This window comes from Macaca nemestrina, chromosome 8, assembly GCF_043159975.1.
Source record: "Macaca nemestrina isolate mMacNem1 chromosome 8, mMacNem.hap1, whole genome shotgun sequence".
NCBI lineage: Eukaryota > Metazoa > Chordata > Mammalia > Primates > Cercopithecidae > Macaca > Macaca nemestrina.
The window spans coordinates 95315199-95334437 of record NC_092132.1 but is presented as its reverse complement, the minus strand read 5'-3'; the positions used below and the strand labels follow the sequence as shown (position 1 = coordinate 95334437).

General features: G+C 36.1%; 1 protein-coding gene across 19 annotated transcripts in view; it reads left to right on the top strand.

Annotated features, from left to right (window-relative positions):
• Positions 1-19239, top strand: part of LOC105495692 (syntrophin gamma 1) — an 893014-nt gene that overhangs the window by 231983 nt on the left and 641792 nt on the right. Inside the window, exon 1 of one of the 19 annotated variants that reach the window (XM_071068265.1) lies at positions 12603-12741. The exons of the other annotated variants lie outside the window; for them this stretch is intronic. The gene's annotated coding sequence lies outside the window, so the exon portion shown is untranslated. Of the gene's footprint in view, positions 1-12602; positions 12742-19239 lie in introns of those variants that run through there. 19 annotated transcript variants of the gene reach the window in all.

Below are 19239 nucleotides of genomic sequence, written 5' to 3'. Positions count from 1 at the left end.
AGAGCAAAACTCAGTCTAAAAATGAAATCAAAAACACACTAACAAACATGCAAAACAAAGTGGGAATTCTGAGTTGAATGATAAGGCAGGCTTACTTATCTAAAAAACTGCCAAATTGTCTTCCACAGTGGCTATGTCATATTGCAACCAACAATCAATGTGTGAGGATTCCTGTGCCTCCGCATCCTCACCAGCCATTGATATTGTGAGAGTTTTGTTTAATTTTAGACATTCTAAAACTTAGGTAGTGGCCTTTCAATGTGGTTTAAATTTAGATTTATTTATATTCTTATTTGCCATTAATATGTCTTCTATAGTTAAGTGTCTGTTAAAAGTCTTGTGATGATTTTTTTTCTTTATTTTTTTCTTGGTGAGTTTTAAGTTTTCTTATACATTCTGGATACAAATTCTTTATCAGATATATGATTTGCAAATATTTTCTCTCACTATACAGTTGTCTTCTTATTCTCTTAACAATGTGTTTCACAAAGCAAAAGTTTAAAGTTTTATGAAGTCCAATTTTTAAACTTTTTTTAACCATATATCCTGTTGATGTTGTATTTAAAACCAAAGGCAGGAATGATTGAATGTAACAAGGACACAGGGAATTTTGAAAGTGATAAAATTCTTCTGCATGATACCTGGGTGGTAGATACATGACTCTATGCACTTGTCAAGAGTCATCTAGTAGATTTGAAGACAGGTCAATTAAAAAAATCAACCAGGACGCCAGGGAATGTCAGAATGGAATGCAGACTGTAAAAAATGAATCAAACTGTATTATAAATGTATAACAAACTTCACTGAAAGTGGTGAGGGAAAAATAAGAGCTGACTTGAGAAACATCAGAAAAAGAACTGCTTTGACTGGAAACTGTAAGGTAAGCTAAAGACAAAAGAATTATAGAATTAAAGAATTAATCACTGTACCTTATTTGGGAAACTCGTTTTTTACAGAAATGGAGGTTAGAAATTTTGAAACCGCTTTACGAATACACTAGGGTTTGACAAATAAGTAATAAAATATAGGTAATACATTACTCTAAAGAGTGACTTTGGAATAGCTAAACCTTGCAGATGCCACTTTAAGCAAATTGATTCAGCATTTTCTCTGTCAGAGGAAGAAGCCAGGAGGGATGGTGGGGACTGACTTTGAAGCTCGTGGTTCTGGATTACAACTGGAGGTACTATGAATTTGTTTAATTCAATAACAAATACGGACGGATACATAAATTATATGAGCATGCAGGTTAGGATACATGCATGTGTTCCCTAGCTGTGCATATGCATGGGATCTAGAAGCACTGTAATTCCAGTAATCATAAACACACTGCACGTGCCATTCTTCAGTTTCCAAATACTACTCTCTAACGAAATGAACCAGGATTTCCTGGAAAAATGGCTGATTCTCTACTTGAGGCAGGGAAAATAGAGGATACGTGTAATGCATATTATAATGCTAGAAAGTAGAATAGTGACAAAAATAGAAGTTAAATAAAGATGAGGTTCTATCAAAAGGACATGGGACCCAATCTGAAAGAACTCACAACAGCCAAAGTTTGTACAATTTGAGCAAGAATATACATAACATAGCGTGTGTGTGTGTGTGTGTGTGTGTGTATCCTGTACATAGTATGTATATACATATAGGCACTATATTAAATATAAAATAAACATACATGAATATGAATTCGTACTGGCATAAAATTGATTATGGATATAAATATATGGCAGAGGGGAGTCTTCTTTGCAGAGGAATTCCAAATAATATATGTTCATATACCTCCTTTCAAGAAGTGGAGCTGAATATCCCTACTTTTGAGTGCGGGTTGGAATTAGAGACTCACTTTCAAACAATAAACTACATAAAGTGAGAAATAGTAACTTTATTTTTTATTTTTTTATTTTTATTATACTTTAAGTTCTAGGGTACATGTGCACAACGTGCAGGTTTGTTACATATGTATACATGTGCCATGTTGGTGTGCTGCACCCATTAACTCGTCATTTACATTAGGTATTTCTCCTAATGCTATCCCTCCCCTCTACCCCTTCCCCATAATAGGACCCGGTGTGTGATGCTCCCTTTCCTGTGTCCAAGTAGAATAGAGATACCCAGCAGGCGCCACTGTAACCAAGTGGGCAAGGTGTATGTTACCAGAAATAAGTCCTGACCTTCCTCAAATAATGAAATAAGAAGGATGTTCACCTCTGTGATATTCTTCACAAAAATCTATAAACCTAGCCTAATCATGAAGAAGTATTGAACTAATCAAAATTGAGACTGTCTATGAATCACCTGGCCTATACTGATCACAACTATCAAGGTCATAGAAAACAAAACACCTGAAAAAAATGCCATCGATTGGAAGAGACCAAGAAAACATGATGACCCAATGCAATGTGGTGTGTTGGATAAAATCTTGGAGTGAAAGAAGACTTTAGTGGAAAAATGGTAAAGTCTGAATATAAAGCCTATAGTTCAGTTCATGGCAATGTGGCAACGTTAACCTGTTAATGGTTATGTACTATGTTGCACTTAGAATAAAATGGGTGTAGGTTATAGAGTTATTCTGTGTACTATACTTACATCTTTTTTCTAACTATGAAATTATTTCAAAGTAAAAATTCAATTGAAATAATTTTAAGATAGTTTGTGAAAGAATTAGATTTTTCTTTTACTCCAGATGAATTAATAGACACCAAATTTGCCATCATGCTTGAAACAGAGTTATAGTACTGCTGCATTTCAAAGCTCAAAATAAAACTGCCTTAATTACAGGCAGTATGGTCCTGTTGTAAAAATGCACAGAGAGATCATAGGAAAAGGATAGAGACTACAAAATTAGACCCAGGTTCACATGATCAGTTGGTTTTCATCTAAATTGCAAAGGCAATTCATTGAGAAAAGGATTATCTAAAAACAACTGGTAGTAGAACAATTTGATATCCACAGTAAACAAAATTAATTTCAATCAACAATTCAAAAATTAGCTAAAAGTGTATTAGAGAACAAATGTAAAACTTAAAACCACAACAGTTATAGAAAAATAATGGAAGAAAATATTTGTGACCTTTGGCTAGGCAAAAAATTTTAAGTTATGACACTACAGAATTAAATAAGAGATAAAATATTCTATAATGTTTAGAAATTCCCAAATATTTGTAAATTAAGCTATGCACAGGAAACCACAAAATAAATTAGAAGCTATAGATAATTTAAAGATAACAAATATTTGTGAGATGAAGCTTAGAGGGAAATGTATAGCCTTAATTTTTTATATTAGCAAAAAGAAAAGGTTTATGATAAAAATATCGCCTTTCACTCTATAGGGCCATCTGAAGAAAGATTTAATGTAATTCAAGGTAAGTCGAAGAAAACAAACAATAGAGGTAACAGAAAAGCAACATAAGATAGAAATACTAAAGACAAAAGTTGGTTGTTTGAAATGATGAATAAAACAAATAAAACTAGTTAGAATTGTAAAAGAAACAGAAAAATCACAATTTATCAGAGCATCACCATGAATACTAGAGATATAGAAGTGTAAAAAGGAAAAAATATAAACACTATTCCATAAAGAAAAAAATGGTAAATGAAATGAAAACTTTTATTGAAAAATAGAATCTGCTAAGATTAATATAAAAAGAGGAAATCTGAACAGCCTTATTTTGTTTAAATAAGTGAAATTGAGACTTAAGACTACATCCTTTGTCCCTATACACAGAACACCCCCAGGTACAGTTGGCTTCTTTAGTCCACTCTACTAAAAATTCAGGAAACAATTATGCAAAACTTATACAAACTCTTTCACAAAATGCAAGGAGAGGAAACATTCCCAATTTGTTGTATGAAATCAGTATAGCCCTGAATCCAACACTGACAAGTGCTATAGCGAAATGAAAATGTATTAAAATTACGGACCTATAGCACTTATGATCACGGATGCTAAAATCCTTTATGAAATATTGTCAGACCTCCTTCAGCAATACATAAAAGGATAATACACGTTGGCCACATAGATTTAGTCCAGAAATCTAAGATTACTTCAAAATATAAAAATCAATATATACAGTGATCAATATATGACTGATATATATAATGTACATCTATATGTATATATAGTTATATATGTATTACTGTACATAGTTTAATATATAACTAAAATGTAGATTTGGATATGGGCATTATTTCCTAGTTTTGCCCATGGACAAGATGTATCAGGAATAATAAATATTATTGCTAAAAAGACAAATTAGCCCATTAAAAATGGGCAAGTGCTCTGATCAAGCACTCCAGGTATGCCACTAAAGAAGACGTACAAATTGTGAGTAAGTACGTGAAAAGGCGCTGACATCATTATTAATCAAGTAAGTGGAAATTAAACCATCTTGGGCTACCAAGTCACACCCACTAGAATAACTAAAAGGAGTAAGACTGGCAATACCAAGTGTTGTTAAGGATGTTGAGCAACTGAACTCATAAGCACTGTGTGAAATGTAAAATGGTATAACATTTCCATTTCCAAGAGGAATAAATCAAGTGTTCATAGCAGATTTTCATATCTAAATTGAAATTGCACAAAATTCTCATGATCAAATGAATAGATAAGCAAATGGTTTTATATTTATGCAATGCTTGCTACTCAGAAATACAAAGAATGGAATACTGATTGGTGCAAAAACAGCTGAATCTCAAACAAGGAAGACTAGACAAAACTAGATATTAATATCTATGGCTATATGGACAAATCTATATGTCTGTATATAGATATTTAGATGCATAGCTATAGTAGTATTTAATTTGTTTGCTTTCTAGGTAAATTAAACTATGAAGATGAAAATTAGAAGAGTGACTGTGCCTGAGTGCTATAGAAATGTTCTGTATCTTGATCAGAGGAGTGGTTACAAAGCTATATAGGTTTGCTAAAACTCATCAAACTGTATCCTTCGTATATAAGTATTTTATTTTGTTTAAATTATTCCCCAATAAAAACTTATATTTAATGATTACTTGATAATTCTTTAAGGTAAATCTGATTATAAAAATACATATTAGTATACACAAAATACATATTATTCAACACACAATTAAAAACATATTCTTTGCATCATTATTATTTTCTTATCAAAAAAGGAAGGAGGTTAAATATTACAGCAGCAAAAGCCTTTAGAAAATGTTGAATTATGGACTTTCCCCGAGCTTGCAGATAGGGTATTACTGGATGCCAAAATAAAAATGTAATATTTAGGACTTTTCATTGTAAGTCATAAAAATGGAGGTAAAATTCAAGAATTCAGCCAAGGAAACAAAACAATTTACACTTCCTCGAGATTGCTACTGGTGCTTTGTTTACAGCACTGAGACCTTTCCTGTCTTGCACATTCATAGAAATGAAAATAAATCCATAGAATCGAGAAAGTTATAAAAGTAGTTACCAAAGCTAGACAGAAGTTAACTTTTTCAAAAATTTCTAAAGAAATGTTCATTGACTGACAAAAGCAATAAGTGGTTGTTAGTTTTGGGTAAGTTAAATGCATGTTTTCTTTTTCCCAGGGCATTCCTGGCTTATGTCTATTGTCCTAGCAAATTATTCATACCTCTTCCTATCACTCTCCCAAGTGACATTATTTGGGTGGCAAATTCCATGATCATCTTAGTTTGGGAGACCTGGTCCATTTGGACATCAAGATAGGCATTTTTGGTTCATTTCTTCTATTAAGCAGTAAAGGGTTCTCTTCCCATTACCAGGTTCAGATTATGGTAGATCCATGATATCCAAGGCTTTCTTGATATTTTAATGTCACATGGCTGGAATTTTAGAAAATTCTCGAATTTATATGAAATCTATTCATCTTTCACATTTATAGTCTTATTTTTAGGTTGTCTCTTAGGAAATAAAAAACAGATTGTACCCATGTATAAAGTAGCTTCTTGGGTGTGTTCTCAATACTTTTTAAGTGTAGGAAGATGGCCATCAGAGAGCACTGGACAGAGTCCCCAGGGATTGACAATACTCAGTGGATGCTATGCCTATGATCATGGAGCACAAACAGGACTTCTATTTAGAATAACAGGGTAATACTATTAACTTCAATTTAATAAAAAAAATTTTAAATGTGAAATAGGAAATCAAAGTTTGTTAATATTTCAACTATGTAATTATTGAATATCTACAGACATTTTCCTAGATTTCCATGTTGATTTATGTAGCTGGAGTTTATTCTTTTTCTCCGTTGTAATCAACCTTCTGTTGCAATAACACTGCATAATTTGTTTCTCTATTCTTTATTACATCAACATAACTTTTAAGTGATTCAATTTTTTGCTATGATAAAGATGCTTTGGTGAACAGACATTCTGGTATGCCTCGATGCACATGTGTAAGAGGATTTTTGTTTTTTAAGGGTATATATCTGGTGATAGAATCGCTGAGACCTTGGATATGGACACCTTTAATTTTAATAAATAATACTAGACTATTTTCCACAATTATTGTACCAATTAATGTTCCTACTAGAGTTTACAAACCAGTTACTCCTCTTAGTCTCAAGCATTTATTGTCTGCATTTGTTTTTAATTTGATGGTCGAATAACATACTGTGAACGGAATGTGCCTTTGCCTGATAACTGTTAGTGGGCGTTGAGTGTTTTTTGATGATGACCGGCCATTTGTGTTTTTTCTCCTCTAAAATGTTTGTTCTTGTCTTGGGTCCATTTTTATATTGGATTATTTGACTTTTTTCTTTATTGACTTTTAGAAGGTTTTTAACTATTTTAAATATTTCTTTTTTTTAACTTGTAGTTGGTTGCAGTTATGTTCTATGAGTTTGTTACTAAACTCTTTACGTATCCTATAAACCAGTCTTATTTTCTGTTCACTTGAGGTAATACTTTCAAACATCTAAATTTTACATTTCCCGGTTTTACCAAAATTCTGCAATATAAATTATCTTATTCCTATTCTTTGCCTACTGCTGGCTTAGCACAGGTTTAGGCATTAGCCTTGTAAGCAAGTTACTCATCACACATCTGATTTTAAACTTCCAAAACATTGTTATGTCCTCTCCTGTTCTTTGTAATTATTAATTTGTGTTTTTCTAGTCTCTTTACTGTAATCTCAATGAGATTTTGTTCAAAGGAAAAAGTAAAATGTGAGTCTTCACTATTTTATAATGTTTATATAGAGAATATTTTCACTATTTGACATGTGTATCAAAAAAAGGAAATAAAATAGCAGTGATTGTTTTGCAGCTTCAATGAAACTTAATGTCATATGTGTGTACTTGAGTATTTGATTCTCCCAGCAATTGTATTCAGTAGCTGAGCCTAGTGTTTCTATGGCGTGTTCACAGGCATCCTCTCATTCTGTCCTCATTCATTTGGTTCTATATATAATGGAACTTACAGGTTCCATTAATATATGAGAGGGGATCACAGTTCAAAAACCTTAATTATCTGTTCTGGAATACCACCAGCAAAGTAGACAAAGAAATTAAACCAAGAATTAAACCAGAATCCACCTGCAGCTCCCTCTCCTGTTGAAAAATATGCCCAATTAGCTAAGTTGGGCCCTTACCTGCTAGACTTAAAGTGAGGAATCAACTGGGAGCAATTTTAATTCAGAACAAGAAAACAGTAGCAAACTCTGCATGTTTGATATTTATGCGGGACAACATATTGAGTAATGTGTTTGTTGGTTTTCTAATAAAAGGAGGACATGCTCTTGGGCATTGCACTTAATTTTCTATGCAGTTTGTGTCTCATCTTCTGAGAAAAATTTACTAATCTTTAGGGTTGGAAGAACTATTTCTAGATAATACTCACCTGGAGCCGTATGGAATTGAATACAATTTTTGACACATAAATGTTGTTACAGCAAATTGACTTTCAATAACATCTGAAATTTTTGTGTTAAAGGGGTGATATAAACAATATCTATTCTAATGGTAACTGGTAACCTTTTGTTGACTTTTGAGATGAATTTGAAAAGGAAAATGCTATTGCTGTGAAAGAATTACCTCTTTCCAAGAAGAAAACTTCTCAGTTTTCTTAAAGGGTCATATGGATTGCTCAAGAGTAGTCCTCATCACTTAGAAGCGTGGACATGCTTTTGCTTCTTTGTGCTTTCATTTTATATCGCCACTAGGATGGCTTCTAAGATTTACATTTCATTGTGAATAAAATGTAAATAAAATAACATAGTGTGTTAGTAAATTTCCCTGAATAACAAGTCATGTGATTTGTGATCTCTCTGAGTCATAATATATTTCTGAAATCTTCCTTAGAAACACTATGCATAGCTAATTATTGCCTTATAATGTATACTATGGATTTTGAACCCGAAGACATACTCATACCAGTTTATTTGATACTCACTGAACTCTTGCAGAAACACAGAATAGCTGTAGTACTCTTTTGGGAGCACAGAACTTGGGCATAGAATATAGACTGTAGGGTACTTTCTAGAAGAGTTTTGAAAACAAATGGACACAAGCCTGGAAGAAGCGTAGGAGTCTGAGAAGTGTGGGGAAAGGGGAGTTCAGGCAGATGCAGCCACCAATGAGAGGGACCACTGCTGCAAAGAGAGGATTTCATATTTAGAGAATGGCAGTGACTTTGGAATAGTAAAATACAGAAGATGATATTGTAATGTCAAGACTTATAGATAGATCATTAAGGACAGTGAATATTATTCTAAATGATACTTACTGTGTCCTGAAGATGATGATGATGCATGAAAGAACTTATTGCTGAAGAGTCACATGATCATATAAGCTGAAAGTTTATGTTTCAAAAAGATGACTTCAGCAGCAGCGCCTAGAACAAATCAGAGATTTTGTATGGAACACTATATAATCAGTTTTTCATGATTATGGAAATCTAAGCAAGGAAAAATAACAGGATAAGCTAAATAAGGTAGAAAGACTTAAGGAAAGTATACAGTTGGGAAATTATTTGGAGATTTTAGTAGAACTTGACCCACTGATTGTATAGGGACAAAGCGAAGGAAGAAATCAAATATGAAGTTCAGTTTCGTGGCTTGGGGCGTGGGAGTTGTGATGATATGATTAACAGATTATATGGGAAGACAGGCATGTCTTTGTGGGGAAAGGCTAACTTTCAGTGTCAATGTGCTGATTCTAGGGACTTTCCAAGAGGACCTGAGAGTTTGTGGCATATGTGTTGTGTGTTGTGTATGTGTATCTGGAGTTCAGAGAAACCTCTGGCCTAAAGATAGAATCAGTGATTGGCCCTTGAGTACCTGAGGTAATTATAGATTTGAAAGCCCTAGTCTAGTGAGGAGAGCATTCCCACAAAAAAGGTATGGAAGAATCAGAAAAAAAAAAAAAAAAGAAAGAAAGAAAAAGAAAACAAAAATGAAACACCGAATCAAAACATCCTGGGTAGCAGCAATATTTAAGGGGCAAAAGGAGAGACCACAAATTAGGTTAAAAGATAATTGTCTTTAAAAAAAACACATTCATTCCCTATTCTGCATTAATAAAGCATATAATCTTAGACAAGCATTCAAAATCCCTCACAACCTGGCACAAACTGCTTTTATAAGAATGAAAGAGAGGGGAATAATATTTAGGGAAAGAGAAAGAGAAGAGGAAGGAGGAAGAGTGAGAGGCAGAAGAAATGCTGTGTGATTTGTGGTTGAATTGAATTGTACAGTGACAGGGAAGGTGGAGAGCTTGACTTGACTGCCACTTGCTTGGGAGGACAAAATAAGGAAGTGAGATAGAATTAGTCACCCTGGTTCTTGTCAGAGCAGCTTTGTGAATAACCTGAGAGCAGGAAAATAGTGTCACCAAGCCAATGGGCAAGTGAGGTTGCCCTGAGTGAAACCGTGCAGCCCGCTGGCTTTAAGAAAGCACCGGCCAGGCGCGGTTGCTTAAGCCTGTAATCCCAGCACTTTGGGAGATCAAGGCAGGCGTATCGCGAGGTCAGGAGATGGAGAACATCCTGGCTAACACGGTGAAACCCCGTCTCTACTAAAAATACAGAAATTTTTTTCATGTGTCTGTTGGCTGTATGGAATACTATGCAGCCATAAAAAAGGATGAGTTTGTGTCCTTTGTAGGGACATGGATGCAACTGGAAACCATCATTCTTAGCAAACTATCACAAGAACAGAAAACCAAACACCGCATGTTCTCACTCATAGGTGGGAACTGAACAATGAGATCACTTGGACTCGGGAAGGGGAACATCACACACTGGGGCCTATCATGGGGAGGGGGGATGGGGGAGGGATTACACTGGGAGTTATACCTGATGTAAATGAAGAGTTGATGGGTGCTGACGAGTTGATGGCTGCAGCACACCCACATGGCACAAGTATACATATGTAACAAACCTGCACGTTATGCACATGTACCCTAGAACTCAAAGTATAATAATAATAAAAAAAAAAAAATGAAAAAAAAAAAATACAGAAAATTAGCCGGGCGTGGAAGCGGGTTCCTGTAGTACCAGCTACTCGGGAGGCTGAGGCAGGAGAATGGCGTGAATCCAGGAGGTGGAGCTTGCAGTGAGCCGAGATTGCGCCACTGCACTCCAGCCTGGGTGACAGAACGAGACTCTGTATCAAAAAAAAAAAAAAAAAAAAAAAAAGATTAAGGCCTAGCTGGGCGCGGTGGCACGCGCCTGTAATCCCAGCACTTTGGGAGTCTCAGGCGGAGGGATCACGAGGACAGGAGACCATCCTGGCTAACACAGTGAAACCCTGTATCTACTAAAAATACAAAAAAACTAGCCGGGCATGGTGGCGGGCGCCTGTAGTCCCAGCTACTCCGGAGGCTGAGGCAGGAGAATGGCGTGAACCCGGGAGGAGGAGCTTGCAGTGAGCCGAGATCTCGCCACTGCACTCCAGCCTGGGCGACAGAGCAAGACTCCGTCTCAACAACAACAACAACAACAACAACAACAACAACAACAACAACAAAAAGCACCAGTCCCTAGCAAGACTTCATCCTCCATCATGCTTCCCTTTGTTAGCCCGCTGGATCTCGCACTGAGGCGCTATCTAATCCAGGACATCAGGATAGGAATGGGTATTTACATCACATATGTGAAGCTGAATCCTCTGTCCTGATTGGCATCAGCCTGGCCATTCGTGGTGATTATGTAGTGACGTGTTCTGCTCCTGTCATCTGCCCCCACTGCTGTTCCTGGAGGTTAACATGCCCCCGGCTATCCCAGATTCAGAGCATGCTCCTCTTACTGCCTCATGGGAGCCTGGACCCAGAAACTTTCTCGCATATTCTACAACAAGGCACAGCAGAGATCACCATGAAATCTTTAGGAAGCCTTTCTAAGGGCTCAGGGCAAACAGAAGGGGATGGCATCTGGTGTCATGTGGCTGTTTTCAGGATTCATGGTTCCAGTCTTTTCTCATAGAGTTGCTAACTACCTGATTCCATACCCTAGGTCCCAGTTAACTCTTCAGAAGAGAGGCCTCTCCCTTCACCCTCTAGGGGAGGTCCTTTCTGGTCTCTCAACTCTGTAGATTCCATCAACTGGGAAGAAAGCAACTCTCCTCGACTCAGCCAGTTATTCCACTGCCCTTTATTGAGACAGACTCGTTTCATCCACAGAAACTAAGTCCCATATTCTCTAGTTTTAAATTTCGAAAAATTCTTCTTAATCATAACCTATAACCTATTGATTAGAAGACGACTTATCTGTGTCCCTTTTACTGTTGCTTCTGAGTATTCCAAAATATAATTTTTCCAAAATTTAGGTCTTCCAGTTAGAATTCCAAGTTTTCTTAATAGACTTAGTATTACAAATTTCTCTTCAGGTTTATTTTATTTTATTTTTTTGACGGAGTCTTGCTTCTGCGCCAGGTGGGAGTGCAGTGGCGCCATCTCGGCTCACTGCAACCTCCGCCTCCTGGGTTCAAGTGATTCACCTGCCTCAGCCTCCCGAGTAGCTGGGACTTCAGGCGTACGACACCACGCCCAGCTAATTTGTGCATTTTTAGTAGAGACGGGATTTCACCATGTTGGCCAGGATGGTCTCGATCTTCTGACCTCATGACCCTCCCGCCTTCGCCTTCCAAAGTGCTGGGATTACAGGCATGAGCCACCGCACTCGGCCCAGGAATTTTTTTAGTAAAATTAATTTGCTTTTATAATGGATTATTTAAATTGTAGTTTAAAATTCTAAATGCAAACTGACAAGTTTAAGAATTCAAAAAAAATCACTTATGTTGGATCCTACCTTTTCAAGATAATGACTACATCTTTACAATTGCTGCCTTTAGCACTGCAAATTATTGAACTGACAGACTGAAATCTACGGGTTTGATCTACCTCTTGCGTTTGCTTTTTCCTCTTGTCTCTCTTCCATTTTAATGTTCCTATTGATCTCAGAGACCTTGATAGAAAGACCTTGATAGAAAGACACAGGTTTTTTTTTTTTTTTCTTTTCTATCATCATGGGCCTGCTCAATATGCTTAAACTATGGTCAGAAGTAAAAATGAACGGAAAGCTGATTTTTCACAATGCTTGTCTGAAATGGTTAAGGAGAACAGAACTTTGCTCTGCTGCTATTCAGATGCTTTGCCATGGCTGGTACAGCATGATGCACAGTTACAAAGAACTTCGCATATGAACATGTTCTGTTCCAGTATGAAATTCTGAAAGGGGATTGCTTTTTTCCACAGAACTGGCAATTCTCCATTGACAAGCACGAACAGTGGATGACACAGGAAACCTTCTTTACTGGTGCTTATTCATTTAAAGCTCTATCAGACAATCTGAAATGATAGTTTGGTTCTTCAAAATCAAAAGATATTTAAAAGTAGATAGATTTTTAAGTAGATAATTTTTAGTGAACACATTTTAAATTACTAGGGGATATTTGGTTGCAACTCTCTTCGTGCATACAAAATATTACATGTCATAATATAAATTTCACTTATCTATTTGTCCCTTGTTTTCTTTCCCTGTTACATTCACAGACCCTAGAAGAGTACAAGGTCCCTAATATACACTCAAACATGCGGTGAATGTGTAAATAGAAGTAACGCTTCAAAATATGCAACCCTTATGTCAACAGTTTGGAAACTGTTTGGAAAAAAATATTATCTCCAACTATGAATTCTATTGCTAAATACTTATTATGCTCCATGGCTTTATTAAATGGTATGACTATACAACATCAGAAGATAAAGTTCATTCTTTTGAATATTACTCTAAACATTCTGGTCAAAGAATAAGCCATCCCTTATTTATAGGTTTTCAAATTTGCTTTTAGCATATTTTATGTATGTCATAAATTAAGACAATAGTGACTCTAATCCATAGAAACTATGATTTCCCCTCCCCAGCAATAAAAATAATCTTTTGTCTCCCACACACACATACACAAATGTTGAGTTTGGTGTCAGGTGTTTATAATATTGGACAGAGCAGTGTTGAGTTCTGCTTTGATGAGCTTCACAGGCATAGCTTTGCTTACTGAAAAGAGAGCAATTGGCTTAATATTGCTCGATTTAATTAAGTTTGGTCAATTTAACTTAAAGTTTAGTCTCCATCCCCAGCCAGAGATTCCCATTTACCTTGCTCTAGCAAGTTGTATGAGTGAAGAAAAGATTAATTTTCTATATCACAGTGCAGTCAGTGACAGGAATGAGGCTTTAGCAAACTGATGTATGGATGTACAGAAATCATTTTTGCAAGTAGTGATTTATTCAAGCAAGAATCAAGAAAATGTCAAAGTGTATCCAAAAATTATTTTGTGTCCCGTATACTGATGTTTGCTGTAGAGTTTTTTCATCCTTGTACTCATCTCCAAATAGAGCTTTTATATCTAGAAACAGTACAATTGGCTTAATATTGCTTAATTTAAGTAAGTGAAGCAATTAATTTACATCATCCTCAGCCAGGGACACTCATCTACCATGTTCTGCATATTATCTGCTTGAAAATTGCTTCCATTATGGCCATGCCATTTTTATTTTCCTTTTTCAGTGATTTACAACTATAATTTTCAGATCATTACAGAAACCCTACATTGGAAAACCTTAGTATTTCCCAAAAATATCAAGATATATGTCTATACATACATTTGTCATATAACCAATGGGCATTACTAGTTGAACCTGAAGATGCATTGTAACTTAAATGCCATCCAATTATGCTAAATAAAAATATCTTTGAAATTAGGAAAGCAAAAGAGTCTGTTTCTAAACCAACTTTTCCTATATGTCACTCAGGTATTAAATCTAGTATACATAAAACCTCTCATATCATATTCCTTCAAATAACATTGACCTCTCTGGACCATGATTATATGTAATAGTCCTGATAAGAAAGTATATTTGGCCAAGCATGGTGGGTCATGCCTATAATCCCAGCAGTTTTTGAGGCCTCGGCAGGCAGATTGCTTGAGCCTATGAGTTTGAGATCAGCCTGAGCAACAGAACAAAACCTCATCTCTACAAAAAAAAACCACAAAATACAAAAGTTGGCCAAACATGGTGGCATGCGCCTGTAGTCCCAGCTATTCAGGAAGCTGAGATGGGAGGATCCTGTCAGCTGGCAGGTTGAGGTTGTAGTGAGTCATGATCATACCACTGTACCCCAGCCTGGGCAAGTTTGCAAGATTCTATCTCAAAAAAGAAAGAAAGAAGGAAGGAAGGAAGGAAGGAAGGAAGGAAGGAAGGAAGGAAGGAAGGAAGGAAGAAAATTTGTTTCACTCAAGTATTATTTTGAGAGAGATTTAGAAAAGCCATTAATTAGTTTGCATATCATATTTTTCTAATAATTTAAAAATTACCTTAGATAAATATTGTTATAAAATACATGATTACTTAATGAAGGAATCTAAATTTTAACTTTTGATGTTATGTGGCTACTTCTTGTGCTTTCTCTTATTAAAATATAAAAATATAATTTAATTACAATTCCTTTAATTTGTATAATAAAACTTAAGCAAGTTAAATGATTTAGTAACCTTTTTCTAAAATGTTTAATATTTCCCAACTTCCTGAAAAAAATCTACACATCTTTAGGAAGGATCATATTTGTGAAAAATTATAATTCCCAACTACTAATTTTATTGCTACATACTTCATACAAACACAAACCACTTTACATTGTTAACATAAAGACAATCAAATGTAAATAAGGCCACAAATTGTAGATGTATTATTAAGACCAAGTCATTCTATTTCTTTTATTACTGCCATTAAGAACAATTTGTTTTTTTGTCTAACAGTAAAGGAAAGAAAATATGTACCTCTCATCTGAAGATATGCACACAAAAATACATAAACAGAGGATAGAGTATAAGATGCATTTTGCTTGTTTTACTTTAGTATAATAGTTGACAAAAACAAAACCTTAACACATATGTATGTGTATACATGTATATGCATGTGTGTGTATATATATGTGTGTCTGTGTGTATATATATGTTATAAAGCATATTAATACCATAAGAATCTGTGAATCTATTACCCAATGTAAGAAGTGGAGCATGACAACTGTAGTACACATGATTTTTACTGTATTTGTATTTTATTCTATTTTCCTTTAAGAGATAACACTATTTGAAGTTATATTCAACATTTCCTTTACTTTTTAAGTGAAGGGGTGGACGATGATCCTATTATCCTGCCCCGGCACACCTGTGGGCATTTCTCGTTAGGTGGAACATTAAGAAAAGAAATGAGACCCAGAGACAAAGTATAGAGAAAGAAAAAGTGGGCCCAGGGGACCGGCGCTCAGCATACAGAGGACCCACGCGGGCACCAGCCTCTGAGTTCCCTCAGTATTTATTGATCATTATCTTTACCATCTTAGAAAAAGGGAAGTGGCAGGATAATAGGATCATCATAGGGAGAAGGTCAGCAGTAAGACATGTGAATAAAGATCTCTGTGACATAGTTTAAGGAAAAGTGCTGTGCCTTAATATGCATATGCAAACATCTCTATAAACCTTTTTAGTGCATAAAGAGCAGCATTGCGCTAGCAAGTCCCACCTTTCGCTCTAAGGTGGTTTTCTCCTTTCTCAGTAAACAGAACATACAATCGGGTTTTACACCCAGATGTTCCATTGCCCAGGGACGGGCAGGTGACAGATGCTTTTCTCTATCTCAACTGCCAAGAGGCCTTCTTTCCTCTTGTACTAGTCCTCCTCAGCACAGACCCTTCACGGTGTCAGGCTAGGGGACGATTGGGTCTTTCCCTTCCCACGAGGCCATATTTCAGACTATCACATGGGGAGAAACCTTGGACAATACCTAGCTTTCCTAGGCAGAGGTCCCTGCGACCTTTGGCAGTATACGTGTCCCTGGGTACTTGAGATTAACAGAATGGTGATGACTTTTAACCAGCAAGCTGCCTTCAGGCACTTGTTTAACAAAGCACACCCTGCACAGCCCAAAATCCTTTAAACCTTGAGTCACTACAGCACATGTCTTTCGCAAGGACAAGGTTGGGGGTAGGGTCACAGATTAACAGCATCTCAAATACAGAACAAAATGGAGTCTTTTATGTCTACTTCTTTCTATATAGACACAGTAACAGTCTGATCTCTCTTTCTTTACCCCACATTAAGAAACTTAAGATTTTAATTAGTTATAATTTCTAGGAAGTTGCAAAGAAACATACAGAGAGATGCTGTGTACCCTTCACCCAGCTTCACCCAAATTTAACATCTTGCGTAACTGCAGTACCTGATTATGAAAAGCAGGAAACTGACCTTGGTACAACTCACAGAGTTATTTGGTTACACGTCACTCATTTGTGTGTATATGTCATTTTATCATATGTATATTTCTGTGAAACTCCCATCACAACTAAGATATTTAACTTATTAAATAATATGCCAGGCAGAGTGATTGTTTCACATTTTTATATAGATGAGGAGTGTTTTAAAACATTTATTTTCTTTCTGAAACTTTTCCATCTTTGTCACTTACAATTGAATTTGTTTTCCTCAGTGATACTTGTATTTGAGGGGTTTCAATGAATAATAATTTCATTGAATAATTACAGTGAATAATAATTTATTTCACAAAAAGACATCATAGCGCACACAGTATGAATTTATCAATATTAAAAGACACTTTGAATAACTGACATCAATAATGTATTTTTAAAACTCACATGTATACTCTTATGTTTTACACTTAAATTTTCCAGTTAAATTCCTAGGTCAAAAATGAAGTTCGACTTCTGCTTCTGAGAAAACTGGAGTAGAAGCAGTTTTGCTTCTTCCTCCCACTTAAATGCAACTTAATATCTTGGACATCACATAGAGAAAAACATATAAAGACCTAGAAAGGGAGAGAGAAGACGGCCCACTCTTAGGGAGCTCAGAACTGGGAAGGACATGGTGTGGTAAGAGCCCCTGGTATTTCTTATTTGCCTCATATATTCAGGTTGGATAGAAACTTAAAATCTCTCCTTTCTTCTAGTTCCTTGTTAAGTAATACATTGATTAACCTACCATTTTTAGATTTTTATTTACTTCATTAGCTGTAGTGAACTCTTCTTTGGACTGTCTGTGTTTTGGTTTGAGGTTTTTATTTGATTTCTTCATTTCCCTCACGGTGTTACATTAAAGCCTCTGCAGAGGTCCCAATTAGGAGCTGAGTTTTGTGTCTTGCACTTGTAATCCCAGCTACTTGGGCAGTTGAGGCAAGAGGATCACTTGAGCCAAGGAGTTAGAGGCTGCAGTGAGTTATGCACTGAGTGTTGCACCCACTGCACTCCAGTCTGGGTGACAGAGTGAGACCCCATCTGTAAAAAAATTAAAAAATTCGTGGAATTGAGGGTGGTAAATATGTAAACAGAAGACTCATCTAGCTAGACTCATCGAGCTTCCTTTCCCTTTTTGCTCTTCATATTTGCACCTGGGGCTGTAAGAGTGGTACTTTGAACATTGTATTCTAGTTCTAATGTCCGCTCACCTCTGTGGCTATAGAGACCAGGAGTAGACCCGCCTCAGTGAGGATAGCCTGTTGTTCTTTAACTAATGTTCCTACTTTCACACCTCAATATTGGTCCTGTGGTACAAGGTTACATTTTTTTTAATTCAAGAGGCTTAATGTATATTTATTATTTCATAGATAAAATCCATCAAATACATCTATATAAAATAATAAATAAATGGAGAAAAACAGATTAGTCTAAAATTATTTCGCATAAAATAACTAAGGAAACAACCTGTGAAAACACTTAAAGATATGATAATTATTCCAGTGCAATTAACATTATTTTGACACAATATCTAATTCTGAACCCCTTATCATATAAATTTAAAAAAAATATGGAATCACATGCATGACATGTGGGGATACAGTAATAACAGAGTGAGGCATAAGACTTAACTCGTGTATTGGTTATCTATTGTTGCATAAAAACATGTAGCAAACTTAGTCATTTAAAACAGTACTCCTTTGTTTCCTCATGGTTTCCATAGTTAGAAGTGCAGGCACAACATATGCAGATTGATTCTATGCACAGTCTCACAAGGCTACAATCATAGTGTCATTCAGGCTGTGTTCGCATCTGGAACTCCGGGGTTCTACCAAACTTGCTTAGGTTTGTGGCAGAATCCAGTTCTTTGCATTTCTAGGACTGAAGTCCCCACATTCTTGCTGCGTGCTGGCCAAGGGCTGCTCCAGGTTCCTAGTGGCCGCCTCCTGGAGGACTTGGGTATGCAACCATCTCCACAGGGCAGCTTCCCTCTTCCAAAAGCACGGGAGAATCTGTCCCAGCCTGAACCTCTGATCCTTTGTAGGAGCTCCCACCTGATCAAGTCTGGCCACCCAGTATAATCTCCTTCAAACTGATTAACTCAAAATTGACTGATTTGGGAGATGACAGCCACATAATCCCTCCACTTTTGTCATCTGATAGAATCTCATCACAGGAGTGAAATCCACAACTGCCACAAGTCCAGTCCGCAGCCAAGGAGCATTTTAGGGGCAAGAATCTGGGGGCCATCTGTATTAGTCAGGGTTTTCTAGAGAGACAGGACTAATAGGAAATATATATGTATATTACATATATATATAATTGGAGTTTATTAAATAGTATTAACTCACACAATCACAATGTCCCATAATAGGCTGCCTGCCAACTGAGGAGCAAGAAAACCAGTTTGAGTCCCAAAGCTGAAGAATCTGGAGTCGGATGCTCAAGGGCAGGAAGCATCTGGCACAGGAGAAAGATGTAGGCTGGGAGACTAAGCCGGTCTAGTCTTTT